The following is a 16341-nucleotide window of genomic DNA, read 5'->3' on the forward strand; positions in this document are numbered from 1 at the left end:
GAAATGGCTTCAGAAAAATTAGAACTTGGAAATGCACTTACATGATGAACTTCTTTAGCAAAAGAAAGCAGATTCATTCTTAAACTATCTTTGAGACCCAATAAAGATTAGACTGGTCTTCAGACTACATAAAATAACAAGATGTAACAGTTCTCTGCCAAATACCTTGAAAGCATCACCGAACTTTCAGTTTGAATTTTTTCACCTCCATAAGCAACAAGTCTCGCACTAAGTAAATGCATCTGCTGATTTAATATTACACTTTGAACCAGCTTCTACTTTAAGCTTTGTGGATTTTCCATTAAACCGGACAGTACAAAACACTTTGTTCCTTGTTAATATATTCACAGCATTCACTCTCTCATCAAGCACTGATGCACCATCTATATAGAAAGCTGACTGCTTTGGCTCTACTTGATCAACTTGCTTTTTTGTGTGACCTTTCTTTGCAACTGTGTGAGGCTTACTTGATTTACAAAACATTTGAAAATGGTTCCATTTTTTACACTTATGACATTGCTGACCAAATGCTAAGCACTTCTCTCTATTAGATTCATGATTTGCACCATAATTGTGACAGTTAACAATAAAGCTAGATTTGGGTTTTGCTGATTCATGCTATCCTACTTGGGGCAGTACAGAGAGATGCGAACGCCACTGGAGTAGGCGAAGTGAATGGCAGAGGCTTGCAACCAGTGGGTGATGGAGAATTCCTCTCCTGGCTGAACAGGGAACCGATACCATCGTTGGACAGATTCAGAGGCCAGCTAAGAGAAGGTGATGATCCCATTTCCAATTATAAGCATAAAATCTATAAATTGGAAAAGACTCTGAAAAAATTCAGTGGATTACAGCTTGACAATATGTTTTTCGAAGACTGTATATGCCTGGGAAGAGTACAGAAGGGGCTAAGAATCTGTAAGTTCCCCAATAACATTCAGAGTGGTTCAGTTCTACACCGGGAACTTTTAGAACTGTTTGACCAGACAGGCATTGACTTTATGTGGTTACTAATTAAAGACAATGCTAGAATAATGTGCAATTTGAAAGATGAAATTGTGACATTACAAAGAGAAATAACTGCTGATAGCTTCTTTGAGACAAACAAAGGGGTTTATTCCACCATCTTCCCGAGGGTTGAGCAACATGAAAATAACATTAAAAAGAAAAACGAGAAGAAGCTGAAAAGAGACCAGGAGGAATACGAGCAGAAGTGGGTGTACCCGATTCCAGGCACAGGTGGTCAGCCAAGAGAAAAATGGTTGAAGAAGTAGTGGAAATTTTGCCAGGAGATGAGGTCGACGAACCAGAGGTGTTTGGTGAGCAAAGGACTGGTTTAGAGCAGGATTTTCAACCACTGCCAAGGAGGTCTGCATGGCTGAAAAGCAAGTATGTTTCCTGGACACCCAGAAAGAACAACAACAACAACAAATAACAGTACTGGAGAGACTATAGTGGGCAAGAAGGGGGCCAAAATAGAAGGAAGGGGAGACTACCACCACCACCACAATCATTCTACCAATGGTAAGGCTATCTCAGTTTGTTGTTAATGACAACTTGAAGTATTTTTCTAACTTTTCTAGTACTGAGGTGATGCATAAGACTGTTGGTGATAAATTTATGGGGAAAAGTGATTATACAAGAATACAGAATAAAACAAATGAAATGTCACCTGTGTTTGGTGGGAATGCCAGTTTTCAGTGTTATACTGACTTTCCTTGTACTGTGGTGTTTCAAGAGCCTGTTGCTGATGTTTGGGACAATGTAAATGGACTGAACATTATAAATGAAAGTTTCAGCAATAAGGCCTCATTGTCACAGTATTTTGTAGAATATAATGATTTATCTAATGAAGCATGTCTTAAAGAATTATATAATGATTTTGATGCAAACATGGAAAAATATTGTGTTGAAACTACACATAAAATACACTGTGATGAATTGAGCATAGCAAATGAAGGAAATTATATATTTTTACAGCATGATTTTGAGCTTAATAATGTCCCTGCTGAAGCTATTTATAATGACAATAGTAATAATACAGGGAACTATAATGATAATAGTGAAAATGGAAATATTTCTATTCTGGAACATAAGGGCCTCAAGATTTATAACTACAGTGCAATCATATTAAATAACACCCATGCAGAATTATTTGTGAAAGGGTTTAATTTTATCCCAAAGAAACAGAATTACATGGTTAACACAATTTTAGATTTGAAGATGTTTGCAAAGGCTATAAATCTAAAGTTGGTAATGCAGAATGGGAAAGAGGGTGATGTAACTAGAGCAACCCTAAAAAGATAAAATGCTTATAACCCCCCTATTACCGCCAGTGGCCCTTTTTGAAAGATTGAATGAAATAGAATATAGGAACTTAATAGGAAATAAGACTAGACAGATTAACCAAAATTTGACAAAAGTGGAACAACAGGCACTAACAGAGTTAACGAGGAACCAAGAAATAAGAAGCCCGATAAGGGGGGAAGGGTAGTTGTAATGGAACATTATGACTACACCACTAGAATGATGAAATATCTGAATGACAGTTCCTACTTTAGTGCAGCATCACTGAATGAGGTTACCATCTTTAATGGTAGATTAAATGTGATTTTGAAAGAACTATTCCGGGAATATACCTTCAGCGAAGATGAAGTGAGAATCTTAAAGGTTAACAGTCCTGTAACCACAGCCTTCTTTGGGATCCCCAAGATTCATAAATCAATAGGGGATCCACCGATGAGACCCATAGTGGCAGGAGGTGGGAGTAAAACAGAACCTTTAGCAAAAATGCTAGATTTCCATTTAAAAGGATTTTTTTGAGGATAAAAAACATGTCTTGAAGGATTCTTGGCATCTATTACAGTGTACGGCAAAGAATGAGTTCAAAGAAGAAGTTATTTTCTTGATCATTGATATTAAGGACCTTTTTCTTTGTATCCCACATGAAGAAGGAATGGAATATTTTCAGGAAGCACTAAGGGAAGGAACCAGATTTTCAAGGGATACGGTGTATGTCTTAGCTACCCCTCATGGAATTGGTTCTGAAAAATAATTTGGTATGGTTTCAGGGGGAATATTTCAAGCCACCACAAGGGGTAGCAATGGGTGCAGCAGTAGCCCCAATATTTGCTAACATCATCCTTTGGTACTGGGAAACCAAATTTGTGTTAAATTCAATTTTCAGGAAAAATATCTTCAGATATTATAGATTCTTGGATGATATTCTAATATTATGGAACGGTGGGCTTGATGAGGCAGATGAACCTTTGAATTATATCAACGCCACTACTGTTTTTTTTTTAGTTTTACCAGTAAAATTGAAAAAGAATATGTAAATTATTTGGACATTCACTTATATAAAAATAGAAGGGATGGATGTTATGAATCATGTATATATAGGAAGCCCACCCACTCAAATAGTTATCTGCACCTTGAGAGTGACCACCCCTTTTGACAAAAAAGAAATCTGGTAAAGGGCCAAATGATTAGAATATCAAGATTAACAATGGATGACAACAGGTTTAAAGAACAAATGGTAGAGTTAAAGGCTATGCTGGGAATAAGGGGTTACCCAACTAGTGTCCTAGAGAGACAGGAGAGTTAGGTAACAAGCAGGAGAAAAGATTGTTACCCCCCATTACTGAAAAAAACTGAGAGTTTGTTGAATGTCAAGAAGGCAGAACTACTTGCTTTGTGTAAACATATAACGAGGATAGCGTAGAGGTCCAAAATGGTGGAAAAGAACTGGAACTGTGTTTTGGGGGCATATGGATTAACTGAAAAACTGGGTAATAAACCAAAAATAGTTTTTAGAAGAGGACCCAAAATTAAGAACCTATTTGAAAGGAAGAATGACATTAGGTAACATGAAAAAATGCAATGGCTGCAGGGGAATGTAGGTATATCTATGAATGCAGGAATTTAGTGATCAAGGGTCAAAATAGAATAATTACAGTAACAGGGAATTACAACTATAATACTAAAGGAGTTGTTTATGTGGCATTGTGTCAGTTATGCTGTGCATATTATATAGGAAAAAGGGAAAATAAGTTAAAAAGTGAATTTATCAATGTATTTATGCAATTAAGAGACAAGAAAAAACAAACACTTTATTTAGACACAGCACAAACTGTAAGGATTTAAAAAAAATCCTCTTCTGTGTATTGGAAAAGGTAGGTAGACAGGGGGGGGGGGGTAATTGGCCCTGTTTTTTAGTGTATATGGAAGCACACTGGCAGGTTTTGTTGAATGCGACAGTTTTTCCTGGAATCAATGATAGGATTTCTCTAAGGAGCTTGCTTCATTTAAAGGCAGATGAGATTAGATAAAAATGTTATAAGTTGTTGAATATGGAAATAATTAATTTAATATTTAATATATGTATTGTTACTCATAAAAATATTTTTCTAACAGATTAAATGTTTGAAATGTTTATTATATGTGTTTTTATAGGAGAGCTATTAATGTATTATACGTAAATATATGTTTTTAAAGGAAGAAAATACTATATAGTATATATATTTATGTGTTTATTAACTTGAGAATATATTCAATTGGTTAAGTCATTAAAGTTAATTGACTGTGATTAATTAATTGACTTGTATATAAAAAAGGGGGAAATGTGTAAGGTTTTGTATCTGATGAAGTTCCGTTTGTATTGAGTGTGAATAAAGGGAACGGAAGTGCTTATAACCTTACCCTGCCTGGTGTCTAGTTCTTTTCTAGGAGAAGGTATCATGTGATATTCTTGTTGGATTATTTGATTTTATGTGTTTTAACACTGTGATACAAGAAACACTCTATAATGGAGGCACTCTGCAAATAGCCATACCCATTGCAAGAACTTTTCGAAATGGCTATACTTTAACTGTTTTTCACGGAATAGTTGCACTTTGAACACAATAAACTCTCTAAAATACATGCACAGCAATAAGCACACACTGTAAGCACTTGTACAAACTTTGAGATACTTCAAATAAGTCTAGTTACGCCCTTGATACAATACAAAGTCTTAGTTATGCCAAAACATAGCACTTTGCCAAAACACATGCCTTGTTTTATTTTTTGTTTAATGTGCCCTTTTTTGCCCTTATTATATTCATTTTGCTCATTTAAGCCCTTTTCATGCCCAATGTACTTTTCTTGTGCTCGTTTTACTCTAAACATGCCTGGATTTGCTTTAAACACACTTGTTTTATCTTTAAATGTACTATTTTTTCTTTAAACATGCTAGTTTTGCTTTACTGTTAATCATTTCATCATATACCTTTATTTTAAACATTTCTTTTAGTTGACAAACTTTTTGTGCCTTCTGCTTGCTCAATAATGCCGTCTGTGCCCTTGTAATGCCCCGTTTTGTCTCTTCTATCAAATAAGCAGTTTATGCTACCTCTCGTTATCTCTGATTCTTATCTGGCTCTTTTTGTGGTCATTTCTCTTAGTTTTACCTTCAGTGTCATCTCTGTACCTCATGGCTCTGGATAATATTCTCTGCGATCCCAGTTCTGACACCATGTCACTCTCCTATTCAAGCAGCTTTATTTTATGCAAACACAACACTATAGGAGTTTACTGACTTTAACTTAAGTAACATATACAAACTAACAACTGCGATCATGCATGCTCTCACTCCGGCTACTCTTACAAAATGGCACTAAGGAGACAACGTGTCTGGAATTTATATGTGCATGTACAGCCTTGACATACTTCACTTGCACTCTGATCTACACAATGGGCAGGGGAGCTATTTTACATTCAAATATATCATGAAGCATAGAATTATCACACATAAACTACTAAATATAAAATTCAAACAGAAAGCAGTTGCCCATTTCATAAGTGCAATAAGTATTTTATCATGTGCTTGGTATAAATATTACCACATGCCTAGGGACTGTAAGGTACTTAATCTTTAGAATAATACCCCACAACACCTCTGCGAGTGTGATAATAACTGTACCTGGCTGGTCTGAGGTCCAAACTGAAGCAGCAGATCTCACACTAAAACCAAGAAGTCTGCATGGTTCACAAATAAAATAGAATATCTACCTCTATCTATCTATCTATCTATCTATCTATCTATCTATCTATCTATCTATCTATCTGTCTGTCTATCTATCTATCGTTGAAATCTACAAGACAGAACACTTATATGAGCAAATGCTTTTTAGTGATGTAAAAAAAGGAAACATTCGTCTAAGCGGACATTCATTTTAATGATGGTTTTGTAGGCAGCTTTTTGCATGAGATCAGTTTACAGCAGGGTAATGGAATTTGTCCTTACCTTGCTGTTGTATGATCTCAGAAGTTTAATGTGTTGAGGGGGAACGCTTTTTACACTTTTTAATTAACTTTTTTGAGGGTTTGATATTTCATGAGACAAGTGTATATATGTATATATATATATATATATATATATATATATATATATATATTTCTTTTTTTTTTTTTCCATAGGATCATAGGAAGTTGCTAGTCTATTGGCCCTGAGGCCCTTATAAGCCTAGCCAAGAATTTAGCCCATGCATAGATAAATCAGCACACAATGCCTCTGTCCAGCAGGGACATGGGTGGAATCCCAGGAATGTATTTTCTATTTCCCATCCAGTTATCCAGATTACGCTTAAAATGCGGTAAAGTGGTACTTTGTCTGACGTGGAGAGGGAGTCTATTCCATAGATGGGGGAGTCTCTGGGACACAATTCTGTCCCACCAGAAAGTCCTATTGATGTTACAAACTAGGTTGAGGCCATGTGTGTGGGTTACATGAGTGGAGCTTTACTTGCGGATATGCAGCAGTCCCATCAAGGCAGGATCTGAGATCGCCTTGTATGCCAGACAGAGGTCACCTCTGAGGAATCTCTATGAAACAAAGTAGAGGCATAGGGATTTTAGCCTATCTGTGTATGGTAGATTTTGGAGGCTCTGGATTCTCCTGGTGAGGAACCTCTATGGTCTCTTCAGGTGCTGCATGTGCTTTGTGAGGTACATGCTGAATGGGGCAGTGTACTCAACAATGGGCCTTATAAGGGAAGAATACAGGGATGTTATGACCTCCTTTCCCTGGATGAGATACCCTTACTTATGAGGTGGGCCATATAGAAAGCTTTCCGTACAATGAAAGCAACATGGTGGTCAAAAGTCAGGCTGCTATCAATCTGGGTGCCCAAATCCCTTACAACTGACTGAGTGCTTAGAATGTTGTTATTAATGTGATAATTTGTGGGGACATCTCTCTACCCAAAGGAGATGATGATGCATTTTTTGTATTCAACTTGAGGCCATGTTTCTGGCACCAGTCATTTGTTTAAGTGATACCCTCTTGAAGGATGTCCACGTCACTAGGGGAATTGATGACAGCTCCCAACTTGCAGTCATCTGCAAGCTTGGTTAGCCATAGCCCACTGGTTTTGGCCTGTAGCTCAGAAAAGTATATCCCAAATAACAAAGGCCTCAAGACCAAACCCTGGGGTATGCCACTCGATACGGATGTAATGCTTGAGGTGGCTTCCCCTATTTTGACTAGGTGGGTTCTATCAGCGAGCCAGTTGGCTACCCATCTGGTAACATGCCTAGTTGAGAGAGTTTATCTATTATGCCCTAGTGTGGAATAGTGTTGAAGGCTTTGGCCAGGTCAAGGTAGACAGTGTGCACTGTCTTCCCCTCATCCATGACTTTGGTGACTGTCTCAAAAAAGTCAACCAAATTTAACAGACACGACCTCCCCTTGATGAAGCTAAACTGCGTGGGATCGAGTGTTTGGAGGTTGCCAATGTCCTTGTTAATGAGGTCGATGATAATCCGTTCCATGACCTTGCAGATTAGGCTAGTTAGCCTGTTGGTGTATAATTTCCCAGATCAGTGGATGCTCCACCTTTGTGTAAAGGGATGACAGTGACTGTCCTCCACTCAGCTGGGACAAAACCAGTACTGAGGCTTTGGTTGAATAGTGAGCCTAATGGTTCTGCAAGTTTTATTTATTTTTATTTTATTTTTATTTTACATTTGTTGACCGGGCTAGTCCAGCTGGATACATGTCCATTTTCAGCAGAGGCCCGGGGAGAAAAGCTCCTCGAAAGTAAAGTACAATGTTATATTATATATAAAAACAAAACAAAATTTCACAGTTGCAAGTACAATACAAAAGTAAGCTATTTGATACATGAAAGATCATATAGATGTGAGTAGAGTAGAATATAAGGAAATATGTTCACTTCAAAACACATTTGATTGCAGAATCTTATGATAAGTATCTTTTGTTAACATACTAGATAGTCTGAAAGACATTTTTGGATATAGATAGAGAATCTAATCAATTTTAAGACCTGTTATATTTATGGTTTTCATTAGACAGTTAGTATATACAGTAATAAGACAGGTATCTTTGTGAAAAAAGGACATGAGAGGTTAGCCTGGGTTCGTACAGGTGCATAACCAATGGGATTTGAGGTAGGTTTTAAGCCTGATTTTAAATTGTGTTAGTGAAGAAAGGGAGGTCAGGTCACTGGGGAGAGAGTTCCAGGTTTTACCCACAGTATTAGAGAACAGAGAGTCCCCAGCCTTATTGTAGGTTTTGCCTATTTGTACTAATATTTTATTAGATGAGCGTAGGGTCTTAAGGTTGCTGTAGGGGGTGATAAGGTTGGTAAGAATTGGTGTGTTATTAGGCTGATATAGGATTTTGTAGGCAAATGTTAATTGTTTAAATAGAAGTAGATTTGGTAACTCTAGCCAACCTAGTTGTTCATAATTAATGCAGTGATGGGTTCGGAATAAAGAGCCTGTTGCAAATCTAGCAGTATTGTTATAGGAGACAGCCAGTTTGTTCATGTTGTTTTTTGAGTGGTTAGTATATATAGGGGATGCATAGAGGAGGGTAGAGATTAAGTGGGTCTGGGCAATAGTAGATCTCGCTAGTGGGGTAAGAAAGGATTTGATTCTATAGAGGGAGCCTAGTTTTTTGTTGACTGTTTTTATGGTATTGTTAATGTGACTATCAAAGTTAAGGTTATTGTCAATTAGTACCCCTAGGAGTTTTGTGGTGGAGTCGGGGGATATGATGGTTCCATTGTTCGATGTGACAGTAAAGTGTAGTGGTGTGGCCCTATTGGTGGGAGTAAAAAGTAGGAGTTTGTTTTTTTGGGGGGTTCAGGATGAGGCACTGGTGTAGTAACCATTCCTCAACTATGTTAAACACGTTTTGGGTGAGAGACTGAAGGTCTGATGGAGTTGGGGCTGAGCATATTAATGTGGAGTCATCTGCATATTGTATTATGGAAGCTTGAGGAATTACAGTATGCAGGTCATTGATGAAAATAGAAAATAGAAGAGGTCCAAGTATAGAACCTTGGGGGACACCGAGTGAAATGGGGAGATGGGGAGATAAGTTGTTCTCCCACAGAACTGCTTGTTGCCTATTGTTTAAGTAGGATTGAAACCATTGTATAGCCAGTGCATCAAGATATAGGTTTTTGAGTATGTTTATGAGAAGTTGGTGGTTAACCATATCGAAGGCTTTAGAGAGATCAATAAAGAGGGCTGAGGATAGAGTGTTGTTATTGCGATTTTTGTTTATACAATCAGAGAAGGATAAAAGGGCAGCAGTAGTACTGTGAAATGGCCTGAAGCCATGCTGGCAGTTAGCTAATAAGTTGTTATCTATTAGGTGTTTTAACAGTTGCTTATGAATGCATTTCTCCATGATTTTTGCCGTGGAGATAGTATAGCAATAGGTCTGTAGTTGGATAATTCCCTAGAGTTTCCACCTTTATGAAGGGGGATAATATGCGCAATCTTCCAAATAGAAGGAATAGTACCCTCAGAGATTGTTCTGTTAATCAGAATGGAGATGGGGTAGGCTATGGCATTTGCAGCTTTTTGCAGATATTCTACAGGAAGGAGATCCGCTGCAGTAGTGGTAGGTTTGAGTTTTAGTAATAGGGTACAGATAAAGGATGTAGGGACAGGTTTCAGATAAAATGGGGCAGGTAAGGTAGTATTAGAGGGCGTCAGAGATGAGCTGTCAGGAGTTAGTTGACTGGCAAGAGACTGAATGGTCTTAGTGAAGAATGTATTAAAGGTACTTGCGATTTGCTTTGGATTGTCATGGTCAGTACCTCCAGGGGAGGGAGTGACAGAACGGCCTGGGTGTAAGAGTGTGTTTATCCCTGCCCAAAATTTTTGTGGTTTGTTTTGCTGGGTATGTTGGAGTTGAATGTAATAGCTTCTTTTGTCTGACAGAATGGCTTTTTTTGTATCATTTCTTAGCTGTATGAACTTTATGTGATCCTCTGGGTTTTTAGTAGTACGCCATTTGGTCCAGACTTTATTTCTGAGGAGCATTTTTTGTTTTGTCTCTTTTGAGAGCCAGGGGGCAGGTTTGTTCCTAGTTCTAATGGTCCTTTTTGGAGCATGGAGGTCAATAATACTTAAGAATTTAGTATTAAAGTAGATTACTGCTTCCTCTAGAATTAAGTTTTTGAGGGGTGACCAGTTGCATGCTGTAAGTTCATTTTGGAAGATATCAGGGTTAACATTTTTATTACTCCTTATTGTTCTTTTGGTAATTGGACTTAGGATGTCACTCTTAAATCTGATTATGAAGGTGAGTGCATGGTCGCTTATATCCTCAGGGAGAGTCCCTACTTTGTAACTTTGGTGACGTCTATTTATCAGAATCCAATCTAGGGTGCTTTCATTGTTATTGTGTTTATTGGTCCTTGAGGGGGAACTAATAGTTTGAGTTTAGAGATTTTTAAAGTTTCTGCCTGAGTTCATGTAGGATGCAGCCTGGGATGATAGCGGGTCCCATGGAGGCTGTATTTTTTGCCTTTGAGAGAACAGTGATGACCTGATCCCTAGATATAAGAGAAAGGGGTCAGGTACTGGGAATATGCTGATTTACTGATGGGGGGGACAGAGGGGTGAAATGTTTGCTGAATCTGTCAGTCAGTTGACCGAGTTTTCAGAAATGTGAAAATTCATATGGTCGAGACCATATGATCTAGTTTTTGAAAACCTGAAGCTTTTGAATGGAATTCGCAGTACAACAAGGATAGGGAAATTTACCCCTTTCTTTACTGTAGTGTGATCTTGGAGTTGGTATATATAATTTGCAAGGGGTAGGGAGCAAAAAATAGATTTTATTTATTTAACATTTGTTTACCGGGAAAGTCTGACTAGGAACGGAGACAATTTTCAGCAGAGGCACACTCCAGACACATGTCTTTCTAACGTGGGAGGAAACCCACATAAACACAGGAAGGACATACAGATTCAGCACAAAAAGCACCCCAGCCAAGAATTGAAGCTGAGAACCTCTTGCTGTGAGGTACAAAAGCAACCACTGCACCATCCAGATTTTGGTGTTTTTTTTTTTTTTTTTGATGTTCAAGTTTTTGGAAACTCGACCTTATGGTCTCGTCCATATGAATTTCGAGTTTCTGAAAACTCGATCATCTCACATAAATATATATATATATATATATATATATATATATATATATATATATATATATATATATATACCCTTCAGAATCTCGAACAGCTGAAAATCTGAATGTCATATGGTCAAGACCATATGATTGAGTTTTCAGAAGCTCAAAATTCTGAACCGAGATCTGCATACAGCATGGAATGGGAGATTTTCCCTTTCCTCTCTGTAGTGCGATCTCAGAGTTGGCATATTTAAGTAGCAGGGGTGTGGGGGGGTTCAGGGGGGCTTGCCCCACTGCAGAAACATTTAATTTTTTTGTTTTTTTTTCGAATTCATTTTAGAATTCCGAGCTTCTGAAAACTTGATCATATGGTCTCAACCATATGACATTCAGGTTTTCAGGCATTCAATATTCTGAAGTGAATATATATATATATATATATATATATATATATATATATATATATATATATGGTATACATGGATTTGGTTGTACGGCCAATTATCAAACACAACATGTTCGAATGCAGAATGCCAGTTCTGCATAATTGCGAATGCAATTATGTCGAAATGCCAAACATTCCCCCTTTTTGACCCATGGTAGCTCTTTTTTAGGTGGTAGAGCGGTTGAAAATGTTGAATTCCGAATTTTTTACGATATTCCGACCGTTCGACACCTAAATCTTTGACATATAAGTTTGAAGAAAACCCTGTTCAACATTTGGTTGTACGACCAATTCCATGTAAACCATATATACATATATATATATATATATATATATATATATATATATATATATATATATATATATATATATATTATTTATATATTATAATATATATTATTATAGTTTACTATTAAAATGTTGAAATTCAAAATTATTTATGTTTGGAAAGTCAAAATTTACAAAATGCCACAATGTCGAATCAGCTGAACAAATTCAGCAGATTTGACATTCACCCAGATTCTGCAAGCCTTGCACGGCATGCAGGGTTAGTGCAGGTGCTCCAGTAGGCAATATGTCTGCTGTGTGATCCAGGAATAACCTGTAGGGGTTTGCATGTGTCCTCCTGCACTAGTTCTGCACGGACTCGGCCCCTGTATGCAAATTACCCCATTTGCAGGAGAAATCCATGCAAATGAGGTGAATTTGCAATCCAGGAAGATGGAAACTGGCCTTGCAGGACTAGTGTAATCTGCAGAAATGTACTCCGCCAGTAATGGAGTACATTTCTGCAAATTACAAAATCGAGCCATGACAGCTCCAAATAAAGGGTAGATAGCATGTAGAAAGCATGCCAATGGCCAAGTATAAGGCCATTGGCATGGAAAACACTTGAAAAAAAAAATCAACTTTTATTTTTTTTTTTAGCCGATCTTGGCTGTTTAAGTGTAGGGCAGTGGCGCGCAAACGGGATTGGGGTGAAAATAAGAAAATAAACCAACAATAAGCATTCTAACTAAAATCACTATTCTGCCATTATACTCAATGGCAGGCAGAAGACAACATGGCCAGTGAATAGTGGTTGCTAAGGGTGGGCGGCTCAGTGTGGGACATGTAACTATGCATTAGGAGGCAATCCTACGCAAATGAGGGGAATGATAGTGAATCCCAGATTACCCCTACATGCTAGTCAGCTCCCAACAGTGTAAGAGCAGGAATAGCTTGGTGCAAGCCTAGGAGTTAGCTAACATCATAGGGGTGTGTGTCAGGCATACTGTAAGTGAACTGGAGCCCTGTGGCTCAGGTTTGCTCCTAGCTTAGCACAGCTAGGCAATGGGGTGTGTCTGAGACTGCCTAGCACTCTTTACATTGCCTAAGTGGGTGTGCGCTCCACACACCAGGTTTTAAAAAAAAAAAAAGTAAAGCAGGAAATAGCAGCTCTGTGCACATTTGAGCACTGTGTTTGCGCAGCACACCAGGATTAAACAGAAGGTAATGGGAAGGGAAAACAGCAGTAAGAAGGTAATCTAAGAGAACTAGTATAGCTGGCAGGTGAAATGTATCAGAGTCAGCCAATTACACAGGCAGCAGACCAGCCCAGCCTAGAAGACTATTATAAACTATGCAAACACCTTCCCCTCTGGTTTTTCCCATGCTTTACACCACCGGTGTATACAAGCGGGGAACTTTTAACAAACAAAACAACAGAATGAAAGGGCTGTAGCAGGCATAATAAAACAACATGTGGAAGTGCCTGAGGGTGGTGAGGATGTGAATGCTGTCAACCAACCCACAGTGAGGAGACGGAGAAGAGTGTACAGACCCAGGATAACCTAGCAGGGGCCACATGAGCTGGAGATAATGGAGAGCTATAGGGTGGACAGGGATCCCCTACAGCAAATCGATGAGCTGTGCCAGCCACAACTGACACACCAAACTGACCGAGGGGAACCCATCCCAGTAGAAACCAAGGTATGTGTAGGCCTAGGAATACTAGCCACAGGTACCTCCCAAAGCTCAACTAGGGATATCATGGGGATGTCACAGGCATCAGCATCCAGAGTATTCCATCAGTTCCTGGATGCCATGTCAGTACATGCCAGTGAACACGTATATTTCCACAACACCCGTGAAGTATTGACCAGCAATATGCATCTCTTCCACCAAATAGCAGAATACCCTGGGGTAGTGGATGCTATAGACTGCATGCACATACACATCAAAGCACCACCCAGTGATCAGGGTAGGGTCTAAATGAACCACAAGGGCTTCCCCTCCATCAACTGCCAGGTCGTGTGCGATGCCCAGGGCATTATAATGAATGTGTGTGCTGGCTGCCCTGGAAGCTATCACGATTCCCACATCTGGCATCTGATGCAACTGTACCAGGGATTTGCCAATGGGGACATCCCTTACAGCCACCTAGTAAGGGATGTTGGTTATGCACTGGAGCCATGGCTGATGACACCCATCAGAAATGCACACACATCCGAACAAGAACACCATAATGAGGCACACGCACAGACCAGACTTATTATAAAGCATGTGTTTGGGATGTTCAAGTCACTGTTCCAGTGCCTGGACACATAGGTTCATAGATTCATAGGCTGGTACTAGGCTATTGGCCCTAGGGCTGATACAAGCCTAGCCATAACAATTCCCTGGATATTTCTTCTCACAATATTTACTTCCCATGTGCCCAAATCACCTAATCTGTTCTCTTTGACCTTTCATGCAGCTGGAGATGCTTTGTCTTCTGATCTTATGTCTTTATTTCTTCATCTGTCCCATAGTTTGCATCTGACCACCTGTCTCGGACATATCATCTCAATTACCTCTAGTTTTCTCAGCTGCTCTGCCTTTCCTGCCCAGGTTCCTGTACCATACAGCAGTACTGATTGCAGCACTGTTTTATGCACTTTTCAACTAATTTGGCATTCTTCTGTAACCTACTACACCTGACATTCTGTGCCTGCTGGCTGCAGCCCCTCTGATTCTAGCCTTGACCTCATCATTCAGACTTCCCTTCTTCTCAACCACCCCTCCCTGATACCTGAAGCTGTTAAACTGTTCCACTATTTTTTCCTTCAATCTCAGTTCTCAGCGTTTTCTGAACTCCATTTGCTGCCATTACAACTGTCTTATCTGTACTCAGATTCATCCCATGTACCTTCAGTTTTGCATTTCATTCCCCTATCCTTTGCTAAAGTTCTTGCTCAGAGTCTGCATACATAAACTTTGTTGGTCTGTGCACTCTGACCTGTTTGCTAATATATTCTTTCACCAACATGAACAACAGTGGGCTCATAGATGAACACTGGTGCACATCCACCCTACTGGGAAGCCCTTTGTGAGACTGAAAACTGTTCATGTTTGTCATTAAGTTGTTGTACATAGCCTGCACTAATTCTACTGATGTTTCTGGGACTTTGAACCACTGCAGAACTGTTCAAATCAACTTTCTTGGGACCTTGTCATATGTTTTCTCCAAGTCTAGGAATGCCGAGCTAGAATGATTCTTTATTTCTAGCTTCTTCCCAATTGTCTACCTCACTGCAAACCTCAGGTCAGTTGTGCTGCATCTCAACCTGAATTAGAACTGCTCATCTCCCACCTTTCCTTCTATTACTCTGCCTCTTCATTTATCAATCACCCTCTCCAGAACTTTCATACAGTGTGACAGGAGTTTGATACCTATGTACCGCCCACAGTTGTGAATGTCTCTTTTGTTCTTGAACACTGGCAACAGTATGCTTATTTTCCAGTCATCTGGGATAAGCCTGGTGGTTAAATTCTTCAGTAAATAGTCCATCAGTTTTGTGGCCTTTGTACTGATCTGATTTACAAGAGTTCTAAATGAAAAATCAGAAGTAATAGTAATACCCTAATCTTCATGTTGGTGAACTTCGGTAAGTTCTACTTCTTCTAAGTAAACTGGATTCCTTTATATGTTTTGACTAAAATATACAATATTACACTTGTCTAAACTAAATGTTAAACCTGTAGCAGAAGCCCAGTTACCCAGTGATTTTGTGTATGTATTTAATTCTTATAAATTGTTGTTTTTTTATAAAAAAATCATACTTACAGTTTTTTGTGTATTTATGGATCCAGGTATTTCTCTTTCTTGGCATGATTGAAAAGACAGCATTAAACAGTATAGATCCCAGCTATGATCCCTGTGGAACTCCCACTGATACAGGTAGATAATCAGATAATGTATTCCAAAATTTAACACACTCATTCCTGTCCTGTAGCCCTTCCATTATCCATCTAACAATGTAATAGTTAGCATTCAGTATAATTAGACTTTTATAAATGGCCGAGAATGGTTAACAGTTGAAGACTTTGGCTATGTCTAAGTATATTACAAAGGGAACAAGTCCTAAATCTAAGGATGCCATAATTTGTTCATAAAAATTATTAGGTTACTTAGTCGCGCTCTCTTTTACAAAACCC

Source organism: Protopterus annectens, chromosome 1.part0 (assembly GCF_019279795.1).
Source record: "Protopterus annectens isolate FY-2018-M chromosome 1.part0, PAN1.0, whole genome shotgun sequence".
In the NCBI taxonomy this organism is placed as follows: domain Eukaryota; kingdom Metazoa; phylum Chordata; order Ceratodontiformes; family Protopteridae; genus Protopterus; species Protopterus annectens.